The sequence below is a fragment of the Patagioenas fasciata genome, chromosome 6 (genome assembly GCF_037038585.1).
Source record: "Patagioenas fasciata isolate bPatFas1 chromosome 6, bPatFas1.hap1, whole genome shotgun sequence".
Classification (NCBI taxonomy): Eukaryota; Metazoa; Chordata; class Aves; order Columbiformes; family Columbidae; genus Patagioenas; species Patagioenas fasciata.
Genome location: NC_092525.1, coordinates 16,297,482 through 16,314,966, shown reverse-complemented (window position 1 = coordinate 16,314,966; position 17,485 = coordinate 16,297,482). Strand labels below are relative to the sequence as shown.

At 43.6% G+C, this 17,485-nt stretch overlaps 1 long non-coding RNA gene across 2 annotated transcripts; it reads right to left on the bottom strand.

Annotated features, from left to right (window-relative positions):
• Nucleotides 1–12,946: 12,946 nt before the first annotated feature.
• On the bottom strand, nt 12,947–17,485 carry LOC136103612 (uncharacterized). 2 transcript variants are annotated; one of them, XR_011739681.1, is made up of 2 exons: nt 16,991–17,485; nt 12,947–16,591 (listed from the first exon to the last, which is right to left on the bottom strand). It is a non-coding gene; the product is annotated as an uncharacterized lncRNA (long non-coding RNA). The 2 variants fall into 2 exon arrangements; XR_011739682.1 differs by having other exon boundaries at nt 17,282–17,485.

Below are 17,485 nucleotides of genomic sequence, written 5' to 3'. Positions count from 1 at the left end.
TGGGTGATCTACAGAGGTCCCTGCAACCCCATCCAGGCTGGAATTCTGTGGTTCTCTGAAGAGAGCGATGCAAACCATCACAATTAAATGAGTCTGGAAAGTAATTTTCTGTCTGAAAAAAAAAAAAAAAAAATCAGTGGTTCCAGACTCTTGTGTTTTATTAAGGTTTGTTCTTCCTCAAGGGCTTTGCTTGGGGTGATCCTGCATTATAAGGGAGGATTACCCTTACTTCCTCGCTTCTGCCGAGCACAAAGCACTGTTTATGAATTATTGAACTCTTCATTTGCTGTGCGCACTCTGGTAATGGCGAGTTCCTGTGTTAAGAGGACAACCTGCCGATTATTCAATTTTCCTGTGCTTTATTAACATGGCACGTCAAGTGCACACACATCAACAGCACAGTGAAAAAAACTCTGTTTGCTTTAGACTCAAATATTATACAAAGCAAAGAAATTATTACAAAAAGGGCTTCCCCACATCTGTTAGCAGGTTCAATTATTGTGCCACTTAACCTGACTATTTTAATGTGCATCTCCCTACTCCACATGGAAGCAATATTATTAGCACTATAATCACTTAAAAATAAAGCAAAGCCTTAAGACTGCTTAAGAGTTTTGGTTTTAGAGCTGAAGCAGAAGTGCACAGCAAGAGTTACTGAATGAGAAGGAAGCTGGCATGTTCTGTGCCTGCTGTTGGATACATCTCCAACACCATTGCAGGGAACAAATTAAACAACCCCCGGTTTTAATTAAAGGCGAAATTATGGATATAGCTCTTCTGATGCCAGCAGGAAACAGAGACTACCCCTGGTTACCTGTCCCTTAGCGCCGGACAGACAACTTGGTCAGATACTGTATTTTTTTGTTTCTTTTTGCATCTATCCATCATGCACATCTGAATACGTAGCAGAAAACACAGCCAAGACTAATTTCTCTCTAGATACCGAACAGAAATGTTTGAGCACTCTGTGTTATTTCCTCAGCAAGAAGCTGGGCTGCACTGAAGGCACCTGCTGCAACCGCACGGCAGCGATAACGCATGGCTGGTAAACCCCGAGTAACACCACGGGCACCCGCGAGCTGCTCCCAGGTGTTGTACACGCTAATCAGTCAGAGGCTATGCTTTCATTATCAGATAGAGTTGGATAATTAAACAAATCAGCTATCAGCAGCGCTTCAATAGCACTAGTTTGGAACAGCCATTACAGCTTGGTTCTACCCTGTTTCCCTAAAAATAAGACCTACCTGGTAGCGTGATTTTTCAGGATTTTTGAGGATGCTTGAATTATAAGCCTAGTTACAGTTCATTAAAAAAAGTCAATTTAAATAGTGTCTAGGCAGCTATACATGTAAAAAAGTAAGCATCTTCTGGAGCAAAAATTGCATAAGACCCTGTCTTATTTTTGGGGAAACAGGGTACATAAAACAACTGCATGAAAAAACTACACGAAACGCACTAAAGTAGCATCAAAATTTCAATATCAGTTTGTGACTTTCTTGCTGGCCTTTCACACTCTTATAGATCTGGTTCTTCCAAACATGTAACCCGGCACTTAACAAAGTGCACTCAAGGAAACCAAGCAGGAGGGCAGTGCAGGGTACGATGATTTCCCACACGCAGGAACACTGGACAGACCGGACTGCTCACATATGTGGTGTCCATCATGCATGCAGGAACCTCCCTGATTGGAATAAGTCACCGTGAACCCCGCTGTGCAGGTTGGGGCTGTGCCGACCAATGCTCTGCACTAGGATGGGCTCCAGGAACCGCCCACGTCTAACGAGGTTCCACAGGCTTTGCTGAAATTAAGCCTGCACAAAATGGATGAAAACTTTCTTTGAAATTTGAAAGCAAAACGTATTTAACAAGATATATAAAGATGCCATTGAGAGTTGGTAAAACTATTCATATAAAATGAAATATTCAGTATAGTTATTCAATCATATTCTTTGTCATTTATCTGTTTTTACATATACGGAGGAGAAAGATCTACTATTTGTTAGATGCTTAGCTTTTTGAAAGAGTAACATAATAAGTGAATTGATAAGTAATGAAAGCATTAACTGTCATATAAAGATTATGGCTCTGGTGCTCAGTAGTGCAATTAAATTTAATGTTTGTTTCACTGTCTCTGTGAATAATGATAAGATTTCCCTTGAGAATATCTAAGCAGCTGACTGCTGACATGAGGACAACTGCTCTGGATAGCCAATGCAATTCATTACTAAGCATGCCATTAAAACTAAGTTTTGCAATTACCTTAAGTGACCTTACCTGCTGAGCAACAAGAGACTATTTAGGTGTGATTACCTACACAATAAACATGCATAAAACTTTCCCCAAAACACGTCACCCATTAAAAAAAAACAAAAAACAAACCAAAAAACCCTCATTTGAATAATACAGAGATGTAAAGATGTATTCATGTTGTGGTTTGTTTCCTGTGATGTGCCTGTAATACAAATATTATTACATTCAGAAATACGAATTTATAGTTCTCATTTCCAGATAAAACAGCCAGGAAGGCATTAAAAACAACTGAAGAACAATCAAAATCAGAAATACTTTCTGAAAAGGGGGTGATTGAGAAACAGAAAACTTTACACTTACAACAAATAGTTCTTGAGAGAGAGACATAATTTCTGAAATATGTTGACTGTTATCTAACTAAATAGAGGAAAACATTCTGGCAGCTGGATACCTCAACAGCACAGTTGCTCTTCAGGAGTGCTTATTAGTGAGAACAGTGGTGTTGGTTTAGAGTGATGGGCTTGCCCTTACAGAAGACCTGGGTGTTATTCAATAAAATTCTTCCTTTCAGAGACAATGAGCATCTCACAGGAGAGCAGAATTTGAAGATTTCAGGACGGCATAATTGACCAAGTCATTTCATGCCAATCATTTATCTGACTCATGTTGGAATTTCTGTGGAACACAACACTCGTTGTCTTCTCCTCTTACTTGACCAACCTCAGTGATGTCCTCAGATGTCTGGATGAAATGATCAGTGTTCAGTAATGACAGTGACAGTCACCCTCCGCTCCTACCAAGTTCCACCGTCTCACACAATGATGCCATGACAGCCCTGGTGACAGCTGGTGCCAATGAACAATTAGCAATGGCCCAGCAGCAGATTGCAGTGAGGTACCTGGGCTGATCACCAGACCCTCCTCCCCGCACCGGCAGACACCACATCCCCGTGCGGGTGGCTCAGGAAGCCAGATGGCCCTGACACTGCTGTCCCCTCTTCTGAGCCCAAGCTTCTCCTGTTCCTTTCCACCCATTTCCCCATCGTGTGCATCCCTGTTCATCCAGAGACTGCCCTGTCTTTCAAAACAGAGTTCAGCCCCACAGCTCCTGTTGGATTTACTGAATGCTTCCCTGATCACCTGAATTCTTGGTGATCTGAGCTTATTTAATGTGCCTGGGAGACTCAGTGAATCAGGGTGGCATGAGAGGTGATGTACAGGATGTGACTGATGTCAAATTGACTAGAAGATAATTAGATGCTAATGTCAGTATTGTGTGGAGATGACATGAATATCACTATCTAACACATCTGTGTCATTTCTGAGTGACTCAGGTGTCACCTTAGAGCCAGTTCCAGGCGCACTGACGGTGGCAATGATGGGATGATTGCAATATCACCGGTGCGGAGGCTGCGCCGGTGGGGGAGCCAGACACCGGCACCGCAGCACACTGGAACACTGCGGCACCGCACCGGTACACGGCCTGCACCCAGAGCAGAGCCAGCAAACAAGATGAACCGAAATATTATCACTTTCTTCCCTCTCACCTGAGCTCCTCCCTCACCTGTGCACACACTGGAAAACTCTGTTTCCACTGTCTCTAAAGCTCAGAGCTGGTAATCCTGACTTAACAACCACAGCCCATGCCATGCACAGAACCTGGATGAAGAGCTGGCAGATCGTGGTGGCTTTTCTCTTCTTTTCTCTCCCCTCAGCCCTGGAGGAGCACACTGTCCCATGTGAATGCAGCCCTCAGTCTAATAAGGTATAAATTATAATGTTATACATGGGACAAGAAATTCTGTCCCTTTAAAATGTACAGGATTCCCAACTCTGATGATACTGAAACTACAATATTTACATTGATCCATGAAAGAAAATGCCTATTTAAACACCAAACCACTGTAGAAATGGAGCATTCTCAAGGAATTCCACACCACCGGCAAGAATTTCACATGGACACGTCCATCTCCAACTCCTAAGCGTCAGGGAAGTGTTTGTGACAAAAGAAATGCTTGGTGTTTAAATGCAGTAATAGAAGGTTTCCAATGCCCTCGAGCATGGGCTTCCCTCCCAGCAGATATAATGAGAGGGTAACTGAGAGTTCAGCACCCACCACGCACACATCTCCTCTGCTTTTATGAGATCTGATATGTAAAAACTGTGCTCTTCTGTGCCACAAAACAGAAAATATTTTAATCTCAGTTGGATTTTATCAGACATGCTGTACCTATCAGCTCTTTGACACAAAAATCAAAGAAAAACACTCAAAATAAAAGCAGACATAAAATGAAAAAGGAAGAGGATACCTATAAAAATATTATTAACTTCAAACACACAAATACATTCCAAAACCTCCAATTTTTTTTTAAAAAAGTTGTTGCATTCAGATGTCCAACTCGGAACAAAGACAATCAGGAGTAGCCCCATTGCCCAGAATGAAACCATTCCTACCTGTCCCAGCTTTGAATTAAATTGAGAAGTCAATGCTGGCCTTTGCATTTTAATTATACTCTGAAAACTTCCTTAGTTAGGGGGCACATGCAGACAATCTATGTCCTAGTAAACACCTTTACCTATGGTTTTGAGATCCAGGCACATACATCTGAAGCTTAAATGCCTTGTGCTGGGCACTCTGGAAAGCTCGATATTAGAGTTAAGCTGCAAGGCACCAAACCACTGAACTGACAAGAGATGAGCTGCCACCAGCCGCTGCCACCACGTCCTGAGGACAAAACCTGCCGATCATCCCCACCTGCCAGCTCCTGTTTAAACAGCCCCGGTCCCAGGGACTGTCCTGGACTGGCAAACAGTATTTATCTCTGCACTTAGGTGTGTAATTGCCCCTTTACACTCATTCTCAGTTGGAGCTCCTGAGCGCTGGGCACGTTCTGAGGCCTGACACTAAAACACGCAGAGCAGTGCATTAAGGCATCAAAAATGGGAACTTATAAGTCATTGCCGTGGCTACATGACAACTTATTTTGCAGTATAATATGTTTTATGAAGTATGTATGATCCCATTTAATATATTTGTTTTTAGCATTTCATTTCTGATAATAGCCTTTTAATGATAATCGTGGTCTTCTAATGATTGTAATAATTAGTCTCTTATAAATCAACATGGTTTATGTTAAATATGCTGAAATCCTTTAAAAATATTTATTTTGTCCTGCACTTTAGAAGGTGCTTTGCTCTTTTGCAGTGTCAGGAATCTGTTTAGAGCCACATTCAAAAGTCGTCCTGAGCCAAATTTCTGTGAGAGGCTCCTCAGACCCATTTCTTCTGTCCTTAAGGATGTGATAAAGGTGGCAAAATCAGGCATCCATCGTTTGCACCTGAAGTGCATTCTTCATCTTGTTATTAACCAGAAACCATTACAGGACTAAATCTTGGCAATGAAATTGTAAACAAAGGGCTCAGAACAACAACGAGAACAACAACAACAAACCACTTCAGAAACAGTGTATCTCTGCAGCTAAAGGCACCGCCTGGTCTCAGGTGTCAATACAACCAGTAATATTGCTTTATGGACTCACTTTCTTTCTTGTAGAGCTAATATTAGAGAGCTAAGTAGCTTATAACTTTTCCATTCTTTGAAAAAACCACATCCTTTCAGTGTTTCTTGTTAAAAAATATTGACAGCTTTCAGACAGGTTTCAGCAAGATTTCCAGAAGGGAAATTCATTTGATCTTGCAGTGCCCCACATTACACAGGAAGGTTTAATTATACATCTAACTTACCCATTTTGACATAGTTTCATTAGACTTTTATTAAAGACAGGGCTAGGCAAAGAGGAGATCATTTGTAATTCTTTTTATTTTTTTTTCTTTTTTTTAAAGGGCAAAGTAGCCACCGTGGAAGTGTTTCCATGTGTCTGCCCAGCAGCCACAGGTACAGACCAGACAGATTCCCCTTGTTGGACACGCAAGAGCAAGATGACTTTTTTTTTTCCAAATAAATAGAAGATTCACCAAAAAGATTGAAATGCGCTTGACAGAGGCTTTGCATGGATTGGATTTGGGTCACACTGGGGGTCTAATTCCATCAGAAGACAAACATATCAGCAATTGGCTGAGCTGAGGTCACTTCCCACCCACCTAGCTTTGAAAGCAGGTGCTCAGTTATTTTAAAGATTTCCATCCTCCTTTCAAGGTTACTTGGGCTTAGCCAAGAGCTTCAAATACCTTTGGAAAAGACCCAGATGAACAGAGTAGAGCATGGTGACATGCAGAGCATGGCGATGATGTGCAGACCATGGAGATGTGCAGACCACGGAGATGTGCAGAGCACAGTGATGATGTACAGACCACGGAGATGTGCAGACCATGCACTAAAGCCGGGGCCATGCAGCAGCATCCCACGGAGACACAGCAAACCTACGCTACCTCCTGCTCTCTTCCCATGCTGTGGCAGCAGAGGTGAGGGCAGCACTGCTCCACAACAATTTTGGTGGCAATTAATGAGCAGCACTTCAGTTTCCAAGGATAAGTCTCTTAACATTTTCTGTAATCAGTCACAAAGAGACTGAAAAGAGAAAAATGGGTTTTCAGGTCCTAGCCAGCACCTCAGGATAAATGAACGTCATCAAATGACAGTGTGGCCCTTGGTTTTTGTGCCTCTCCTTGCCTAAGCTCTGCTTGGGCAGCCTGGTCCCAGCAGCGATGTGACGGACCGACCAGCACCAGCCCCTCTCTGCTGCCTCCTGCTCTGGTCCCAGCTGTCCCGCAACCCGACATGAGCCCTGCCCAGGCTGGCAGCAAGCTAACCCAGTTCTAAGAACAGTTTTATTTAAAACAGACAATGCTAAACCACATTTGAAACCTGGTAGCGCTCCCAATAGCATCACATCAGGCCGAGTCTGAGATGAACACACCTTGTACAGCCAAGCTCAGCTGCAGCACAACTGTCCGGGGACACAGTCTGACCCCAAGCAACCAGCACAGTTCTACATTCTGTTACACCAGGAAGCACTGGGACAGCCTTATCCAGGTAACAGCTCCACCACAGAGCAGGCAGCACTGCCAGAGCAGCGTTTGCTCTGGTGGTTTTTGGTGGTGCAAACGCTGTGCTCTGGACAGGCGTGGAGGCAGAGGTGAGGTGTCTGCAGCTGGGTAAGGACAACGCCTGGGAAACCTGGCTGTGTCCCAAGAGGACACTGAGCACGCAGCGCTGTGTGCACAGGGATGCAGCACCTCCTGTGCTGCTGTGTCTCCTCTCCTGTACCCCAGCACACCAGACCCTGTCCTGCACACCCACCACGGTGGGATGGCCAAGAGACAGAAGAAGCATCTCCACCCGGCCCGAAAATTACATATTTGCCAGATCTATGAATCTATTATCATGCATCCACACATATTTTAACATTTTCAATGGAGAAAAACTCAATTTAACCAATAATTATAGCAGATCCCCTCTTTATAGTAACAATGGAAGGAGAACATTATCACCACTGCTTGTGGCAACAACTTGAACAAAAACGGGTTAGAGGGGAAAAAAATAATTAGAATGAGACATGCATGTCTGACTCTGAAAGAAAGATTGTTTATGCCTAATACATTAGAGAAATTGCTCAAGAAGAGTTCAGCGAGAACCTGGCTTATCTGTCACGTGCAGCACGCTGGCTCCACGGGCTGCACAAGCCCGACGGCGACAAACCATCTCCAGCAGCCGGCACGAGGGAACATCCCCCACAGACACTTCACAGCTTTATCTTCAAGAGACTCTTGGGAAAAAGCGAGATGGAGAAGAGCAGGAGCATCATCCGCCCGCACCTGCCTCAGGAGAACTGCTCAGCACTGCTCTTGTTGTAAATGGGAAGGAAAGCTGTGTGGCTTTCCTGGAACCAGAACACGCGTCCTGCACATCGGCACCGGCTGTGGGCACCCCAAACCACCCACCCTGACCGCTCGGCACCCTCACGGACCAGCGTCTCATCCTGCTCATACTGGGGTAAGTGGGCAGAACATGCAAATGCTTGGGGCTCCCTCCAGGCAGAAAGACACCAGGATCCACCCGGAGAGTCCTCCCAAGGGGGAGGCAGTGGTGAGGGTGTGCGCAGAGGCATGTGTACCTCTATACATGTATGTATAGATATTACCTATTTCTTTAGGTGGGTATTGGGTGCTTCATACACACAGGAGACTTCTCAAAGCAATTCCAGTCAGCAGGGACCCTCCTGCCCCACACCATACCCGAGGATGGATGGAGATGAGAAAAGTTCACTTCACTGCCTGGTCTCTGGTAACACCCGCGGTCCCCACACTGCAGCCGGGCTCCATCAGTGGAGTTAAAAAAATACAGAAAACCAGAGTTCTCTGCTTAATATACGAAAGAGTCAAAAGCCTCTAGAACCACAGCTGGGGTAAACAGCTTGACTAAAGAGTTATACATTAACAAAAAACCCCCACAAACAAACAAACAAACCCCCACCAATGTATACATTTAGTAGACAGGGTGGGCTGTGCTGCTCACAGAATTCCAATATTTAAGGGAGGAATGTGATTTAATGGAAACCAAATACAGAAATGCCAGTTATATCACCTAAAACCGCTCACCCTGTGCAGAGTTCATCATTCACATTTGTCAGGTGTTCTCCAATTCCATAACACGGCGGAGATGGCTGCAGATTCAGGCATGGGATGTTGAACCCCTGGCTCTGCCACACCTCGGGAATTCTCTCCGGCTCCAGCACTGCAGATACAGCCCAATTCTCCCCAGGGTAAACCACCTATCACTGCAGGGACCTGAGATGTCCTGGGGCTTCAGTCCCCGCTCCTCGGGGGGATGACAACAGGTCCCTGGTTCTCAGGAGCATTCCTGCAGAAACAGAGCACCGCTTCGTGTCAGAGGCTGTTCTTTTATGCTTATATATCTGTGGTGCACAGCACAGGGTTGTTGGTTTTTTCTTTTTCGTGACAGGAGAAAACAAAAAAAGGGACTCAGCTAGTTCTCTGGGTATCTGCCAAAAGCTATAAAATGAAAACAAACAATAAAGACACAAGCTGCTTCTAACTCCCCAGGCCAGGTATTAACCAGCCTCAGTATATCAGCCCTAACCGCAGCATCATGTAAGCGCAGACATTTGTCCTTGCCTCGTTATCCATTCTTGAACGTGGAGTGACCCTGTCTGCCCACATGGCTCCGGGGCCACGGACAGCAGAGCATTTGGAGCCACAGGTGCGGGTCTGAAAAGCACCGCAGAACACGGGGGTTTCCAGTGAGCCGATGACATGTGGCTGTCTGTACAGCGCTCCACGTGAGGGATCCTCCAGCATGGCAAACCCAGCTGACTCATGCTGGGAGGATGGGATGGACTTGCACACGTGGGGTTTGGACAGACACAGCAAGTGATCCTGTTCCAGGAGCAGTGACAGCGCCTGTGACATGGCAGCGATGTCCCATGGGCAAAGTGCTGATAGCCAGGAGGTGCGGGGTCACCCAGGACACCCATGTCCCATCCAGCACCAGTGACCTCGGCCACCAGCACGGATGTGTGGAAAATCACACACAGCCCTCGGTGTCCAGGTCACTGTCCTGCAACCCCAAAAGCGGAGTGGCTGATGCAGTGGTATGAAGCGTGGGTTTCTGGAGGAGCCTTCATAAAAGACGCTGCCAAGCAGCCCATTGTGCGGGCAGCTCCGACCGGCCCAAAAAGCAGAAGAAAAATCTCTTTTCTTTCCTTCTTTCCTTCCCCATCTTTGAAGGAATATGTCCCCAAAGGACATTAGTGCAACTAGTAGCAGAATAGTGTATTTATAATATATAAGTGAACAGAAACAAAAGCTTTATATTAAAGAAAAAAAGTACTGTATTGAAAACGGGAAAGGAAAGTGCTGGCAATAAACAGAAAATAAGAATATTGAAAGTACTGCCAAGAGCGGTACAAAATAATCATTCATGTCTTCTTGCATTAGCATCACTTTTTCATGGAGCACACCTAGAGAATGCAAAGCACACAAGGTTTCCTTACAAAACCCCTCATTTCCATTCAAGTCTGAAGTTACAGGCTGGAGCTGACGGGGTGAGAGTTCCCAGTAATGCTACAGCCGAGGGCTGGGATCCGTGGGGTTTACACAGCCCTGCAACGTGGGCTGCAGGAAAAACCACAAAAATACGACGATTCTCAATGCTCGTTTGATCCTGGGGAGCTTGAATCAAACCCTGACCACAACACCACTTGTAGACTAAAACGTGGGTCATGGGTCTTCATTTTCCTGGGGAGGAAACAGCCCAGCACCCACCTGCCCAAGTCAGCATCAGGCCTGGAAGGTTCCCAATAGCCAGAAATTGAGATTGTCCTCCACTCACTGCACACTTCTCTGGATTTCCTCTACTGAGCTCCTACAGTGTGCTTCTCAATGGCAATTTCTGAAAGGATTTATTAACATCAGGACCAACAATTACCAAATATTCAGTGATTATATCAAAAATAGATACTTGTAAACAATGTTGTAAAGATTACATTGTGGACTTCTGTGAGCGTTTCCTTCATACTTTCTAAAGATTTTACTTTTTTTTTTAAATGAATACTGAATAGATGCTGCCATCTACTGGAAAGTATAACTTAATCAAGCAAAATTTAAGTGTTTTTCCCCAAAAACCTTGAGAGGGCATCAACTTTATTTCCTTACAGTTGCTCTGCTGAATTCAAAAGGACTAACTCTGTGGCTTAACATTAAGCATACACAGAAAGACTAGACCTAAACCAGTGACAAACAAGCTAGGACCGTAAATAAAAAATTAACAAATACGCCTCAGTACTTTGTTTGCCCCATCATAGGAAGAAAACTTGCTGCAGCAGCTTGTACCCACTGCACCTCAGAGCTTGTGTTCCTCAAGGACAGAGTCTGTGTACAGCCCTTGCTGCTGCCCCAGGAGACACACATCATCATCATTAGTAGTATTAGCAGCAGCAGTAGTAGTAGTAGTAGTAGTAGTGGTGGTGGTGGTGGTGGTTGTTGTTATTGTATTAGGGAACCACCAGCCTTTCCTATTCAGACAGCGCAGCTTTTCTGACACTGGATAAAGGAAAGCCAAAATATTTAACTAGAACTACAGAACATAGGGAGCACAGGAAAGACACGGCAATAAGGTCTAGAATGAAGCATTTTGAAAAGCACAAGGTATTATGTTAGTAAAAAGAGCTTACAGAAATATGAGCTGCCTATGGGTTCATCTGCAAATTCAATATATCTGTTAAAAGATGGCACTGGGGGAAGAAATAAATAGAATAATCTCTGTCAAATGAATCCGGGAAGGAAACAATAACAGATGAGGCACAAAGATGGAAAAGTACAAAGTGAAGGAAAAGTCCTTCACTCAAATATTCACTACTGAATAACCTCAGCCAGATGGTTACAGATTATTCAGGTAAAAGTATTGGTGAAAAAATGGTTTTGAAGGGATCTGTAGGAGGCAGCCCCGGTCCTCACCTGCCATTGACTGTACAGGTCAGCTTTACATTTATGTACGAGACAACTGGGGGGCGGGGAGCGGTTGTTGTGCTGTTTGTTTTTTTTTAAATTTATAACAGGTATTAATGTATGTTTAATTTAAACATATTGCCCCGTGGGACTCATTAGCAGTTTAACAAAATGCCTGGGTAAAAATGCTCGGCAGATAAAAGGACAGAATTTTAAAATATTGCATGTCTGCAAAAATAATCCAGATGAATGATGAAGGTGTCAGAGAACTGCTCAACCACATCAAACAATGAAAACGCTCTTGGAGATGGGCTATTCAAATATTAAATAAATACACAGAATTTCTGCAAATGCTGAACAGGAGATATGACAGAACGTTATTTTTCCTAATCTGTTCATACTGTAATTATGGACTCTATACTCCAGCTAAAAAGATCATTTATCTTATGCTGAGTATTTCAATTGCTTTTTCTCCAATAAATTCCAGATATTACCTTCAGCTGGTAACTAAGCACAGCAAAGAAGTTTCAGGCACAGCTTGTAAAATATTTAAGATTCGTCTAACATATGACTTTTACAAAATACATTATCTATATTCTTATGAAAGCTCTTCCTAACCAAACGATGTATTGCTAAAAAGTTACTTGATTCTATCCCAAAACACTAATTTTAGGGGGAAAAAAAGGCTATTTAAAGGCAGATATTCTGAACTGTATTCCCTTTTTTTTTGTAATACCAGCAGTGGTGTGAATACAGCTAGAAAGACGCTGTTAGTTACCTCGTTCAACCATCTAGATGACAGAACCAGTTTGCATTCTGTGATTCCCACATGAAGCCCATAATTTCTGGCTGCCTGTTGCAGAGACACCCATCCCATCTGATTCAGTGGCTGCAAGTGGTGGACCACGACTTGAAGCGGGCTGTTTTCACAGCAAATTGCACTGCTTAAACAACTTCAATTTACTTATTCTCCCAATCTGCCCACAGCATCAGCTTCCTGTCAAAGCAAGACCCTCTGCAGAGGTTCTCACAGCCCAGCATCTCCTCATGGACCAGCATCTCCTCATGGACCAGCATCTCCCATGGACCAGCATCAACTCATGGACCAGCATCCCCTCATGGACCAGCATCTCCTCACCTCCCCCAGACAAACCAGACCAACCCAGCTTCCCCCATGTCTCTAATTGATTTATCTTCTGCAACACCATCAATGTTTCTCATTCCAATTAGACTGAAGAATAAACAGCTTCAGGAGAGTGAGCAGCTCTCAATGATTTTTTATGTATAGTTTATTAATTTACTATTAATCACCAGCATAAACCAACAGAGCACAGCTGATGGCCCTGGTGACACGGAGGTCACAAATCAAGGACTCAGTGACACGGCTGTCACTTGCTTCATCCTACAGAACTTTTACAAACACTATGAAACACAGAATGGAAGTGGATTCTCCAGTCTCTCAGATTCAACAAACACAGAACTTCACATTTATTTTTAAGTCAATTTTCAGAGAAAACGACAACTTCTAAAGTCCCTTTAAATAGAATGCCTATAAATAAAGTGATAAAAAAGCAATTTCTGTGTATAGCAAAAAACTGCATTAGGCAATTTACTTTCACCATACATTAAAAAAAATTAACCTTTCAAAATCTTATGTTAACTGAATCAGGATATATTCTAAAATACACGCTTGAGTCATTTTTTTCATACCAAAAATAACTTAAGTTAGGAAACACTTAAGTTTTGCATCACTAATTTCAATTCTACGTTCAATTTAACAACGCACTGTGCAACACAGAAATCAAGTGCTTGTGTCTAACCCAAGCAAGATACTACTAAGCAAATATTTTTGGCAGCAGTATGGCAGGGTATAGATATTTCTGATGCCAAGGAAAGAGGAGTCGCTGCTCTACTCCCAGCACAGCCCAGCCCTGCAGGGTCTCTGCAGCCAGAACGGGCGCACAGGCGCCATCCCCACAGCCCCATTTGCAGTGTGGAGTGTTCAGAGACATACTCTCCATCCCTAAAATTGTATATCGACTGCTAATATTTATTAATTTGTCCTCTGTTTTCCTCAACAGTTCTTTGTCTCTTCTTTATGGTATCTTCACCTTCCCTTCGTCAAGTCTTCCATGTCAAAGGAACACGCCGAGCACTGAAGACACTTTATGAACACTCAAATGTTTTTGTTTCTTGCTGCCCAAGAACTGAGTACGCCTTTGCCTCACATCTTCAATGATCTTGATGTTTTCAGTTGATGCTGTTGTAAAGTTCTTTCCCTTCTCAAGACTTCTTCTCCAAGAGTTTTCTGAATTCTTCATTGTTTCTCTTCAAGAAACCCTTGAAGACCCGAGCTGCCCTTCCCCATCAAGGTACCCACTGTGACTCTGTGCAGCATCCAAGCGGAGCTGCTGCCTTGGTCATGCTCTGAGCGGCAGCAAAATGAACTGGGTCCAACCTTCCAGCCAGGTCACTCTTTTCCGAATTAACCAGGCAGATTCCGGCACTGTCTGATGGAGCAGAACCACCACAGAAAGAGAGCTGTGGGGCAGCGTCCCCCGGGGGGGACCCTCACTGCTGAACCCGGTACCACTGCAAAGCACCAACTGCACTCCATTCTCTGTATCAGTGCTCCTCATCTTCAGAGGACCCACGAAGAACACAATACAGCATTAAAGCCAGTCTTTGGAATATAAAAATGTACAATCATGGTGTTTGTTAGAATTTAGCATTTGCTGATGACAGATCTATTGTGTAAGACAAGTTACTGCCTTGCTGTGTTGAATTAAATATCACTGTCCTTTGAAACTGACTTGGTCATGTTGTTTTCTTCACCCCACGCCATCGGCTCCCAGAATCTGCCTGTTCAAACACACAATACACAAATACACAATTTCTGTACCCTAAACTCTACAAACAAAGTGAGTAAAAATGAAAAATTTCCTGAAAGTTTCACAGCTTCCTACAGTAGCTGCTTTTTTAAGTAGACTTTAAAAAATCTTCTGACAGTGCAAAATTCACTGCATAACATTGTATACAAGTAGAAGATAATAATACAAATGATGTTTCTGCATGTTCATATTTAACATGTATTCCTTCTCTACTGGCACAATAGCGCCTCCAATATTTCCCTTGAAATTATGCATCACATTTATGTGAAACCATATATTCCATCTTCTATATTCACTCTTCAAATCCAATTTTCCTCTTTTATAATCCTGATATAACTCGACTAAAATAGTGTCTGTTAAACTTTATTTACAAAGAAAATTCTCACAGCATGACCATATACAAGACTGAGTTATTTTTGCAGGGGATTATTTTACAAAACAAGCATTCTCTTTCTCAGACCGCTATAGAGCCTTGGCTTTTCTCCTTGCGCGCTGCCATAAAAAGCAATACAAACAAAATACAGTGCTCCTTCTTCTTGCCCGATTTTCCATGCTTTCCACTGCTAGCACTTTGGAGCAGCATGAAGAATTAATCAAGACTAGATTAAAAAGGATCAGCCTGTTCCCTCCCAGGACAAGGTCCCTTCAGGGAAGATTGCCCAGGGTAGGACTCGCTAAAGTCAATATGTCAGAATTGTGTATTAACCTGCTAACTGCTTCCTTGTTAGTGCAGTTTCACTAACTGCTATTTGCAGTACATATTCAAGCACCCAATACCTAATGACAGTTGTTATTATCCTTGCAGACGATGCACGACATGACACACATGCAGCATGAACGTGAGGGTGGGTATCAACAACTAAACACAATTAGACAGTCACTTTTTTGCAACTGAAAGGATAATTATTACCATCTTTTCAACATTTGTGTAACCACGGCTGTATGTTTAATAAGCATCAGCACAATTGTCATGTTTGTATCCAAACGTTTTCATAACAAAACACAAACAAACACTGAAGGCCATAATATTTAGAAACAATCAGTACCATTGGCTCCAAAACAAACTTGATTTCCAGCCCTCATCACAAACCTTCCTCAAGACAGGACCGCTGAGCAGAGCTCAGCCCTCCGGCCACTCCGGGACAAAGAGCAGGGACACGGGGACACAAGGGACATGGGGACACAAGGGACATGGGGACATGGGGACACCAGGATCAGCCCCATACCACAGCAAGAGCGGTGCAGGTAGGATTTAATATAAATTAATTCCTCAGGCAGGTGCTACAGGGTTTAATATAAATGAATTCCTCAGCAATACTTCATTGCAAGCATTCGGGTCCCAATTATAGCTTCAAAGGCCTGCTGCAGTTAAAAATAAATTAGTATTATTGTCAGTAAACCATTAATTACTTTGTATCTCTAGTAGTTTCCTAAATGACTTGTAAATTAGCATGTATTTTAATCACACTGTGAAAACTGTGTCACTATTGAGCGAAATATATGAGTTATAGAAGACACCTCAAACCGATTTATTATATACAGACAGACGAGTCAAGGATGGATCAAGAGCACAATTAAAAAGAGCGAATCTACCATAACACAATAAAATGATTTCCCAGTTTCAACTCATTTTTTTCCAATTCAGAAAGCCAGGAATTCTCCCTTGGCCACTAAATTACGCATGAGGAATGGGACACAGGAAAACTTGCTGGTGAGTGTGTGAGGGCGCCCAGCTTTGTTAAGAATCACTCGTTCTTCTGACTTCAAATAGAAAACGTTTGCTTAAAGAGCACTCTTTAATGCAACCAGAGTGATGCAATTTTTAAGAGGGTTCATGGAACACAGACAATTGACTGGATTCATCATTAGTGCTACTTTAGTCGGAAGGTAAGAAAGGGGAAAACAGTATTAAAAAAACAAAACAAAACAACTTCAAGCAGCAGTGACACTTCACCTGCTGTAACTAAACCTGACATCTTTAAAGCTGGGCCCAGGAACCAGGATCTTCTTCTCATTGAGGGCAATCTAGTTGTTGTCAACAATGAAAACACAATGCAAAAGAAGAGAGCAAAATTATAGATTCAACAAAATATACCATGTTCCTTATTAACTTGAGAACACACAGAAGGATCACACATATCTTTGCAGTGCACGTTGCTCTGATCAAGGCTGTTATCACATGCATCACAGACAGGTCTCCAACTGATCACGCAGCAGCATTCATCTTTTTAATCTTCTCTGTCAGCAGTTTACAATCACGAAAACCATGGATTCTTTTGTAACCTTTTTCTCTACCTTCCTAAAATCTTTTCTCCAGCAGCTCTGATAGTGCTTGTACAGCTACTTTTTATTGTAAGATTTATATATAATGAGATCTTTTCAAGACAAACCCTCCTTTCGTTTCCATCTGTTTGTATTTGGTACCTGTAGACTCAGCAGACTCCGAGGTCAGGGAGCCAGATCAAGTCCACAGACCACAAATCACAGTATCCAGAGCACAGAACGGCAGCGGGAAGCGCTCTCAGCTGCGTGACCGGCGCCAGGATCATCAGATCGTTAATTGCCCACAGGGAGCGACCCCGCGGCGGGTCCGTGTGCGCTCAGCCCAGCGCACCCCGGGCCGGGGACCCGCGGTTAATTAACTGCGGGGTGGGCGAGGGAGACTGGAACAGACCAGCTCACGGGCAATTAGGGTTCCGTTCTTAATTAGCTTACCAAACCGGCAATCAGTTCATTCTGCTCCCTCCTGTCGCTGCCACGGAGGTGTAACCTGTGCCTCAAAACAGTGATCAGTTTCTGCAAACGGACAACACAACGGACTCAGCCCCGGGAAAACCACCCGCTTCGCGCTCTTCGGGCTCGTACCCGCCCGCCCGGGCCCCAGGTGAGTGTCCCGCCCGCACCCCCTGCTCCGCCCAA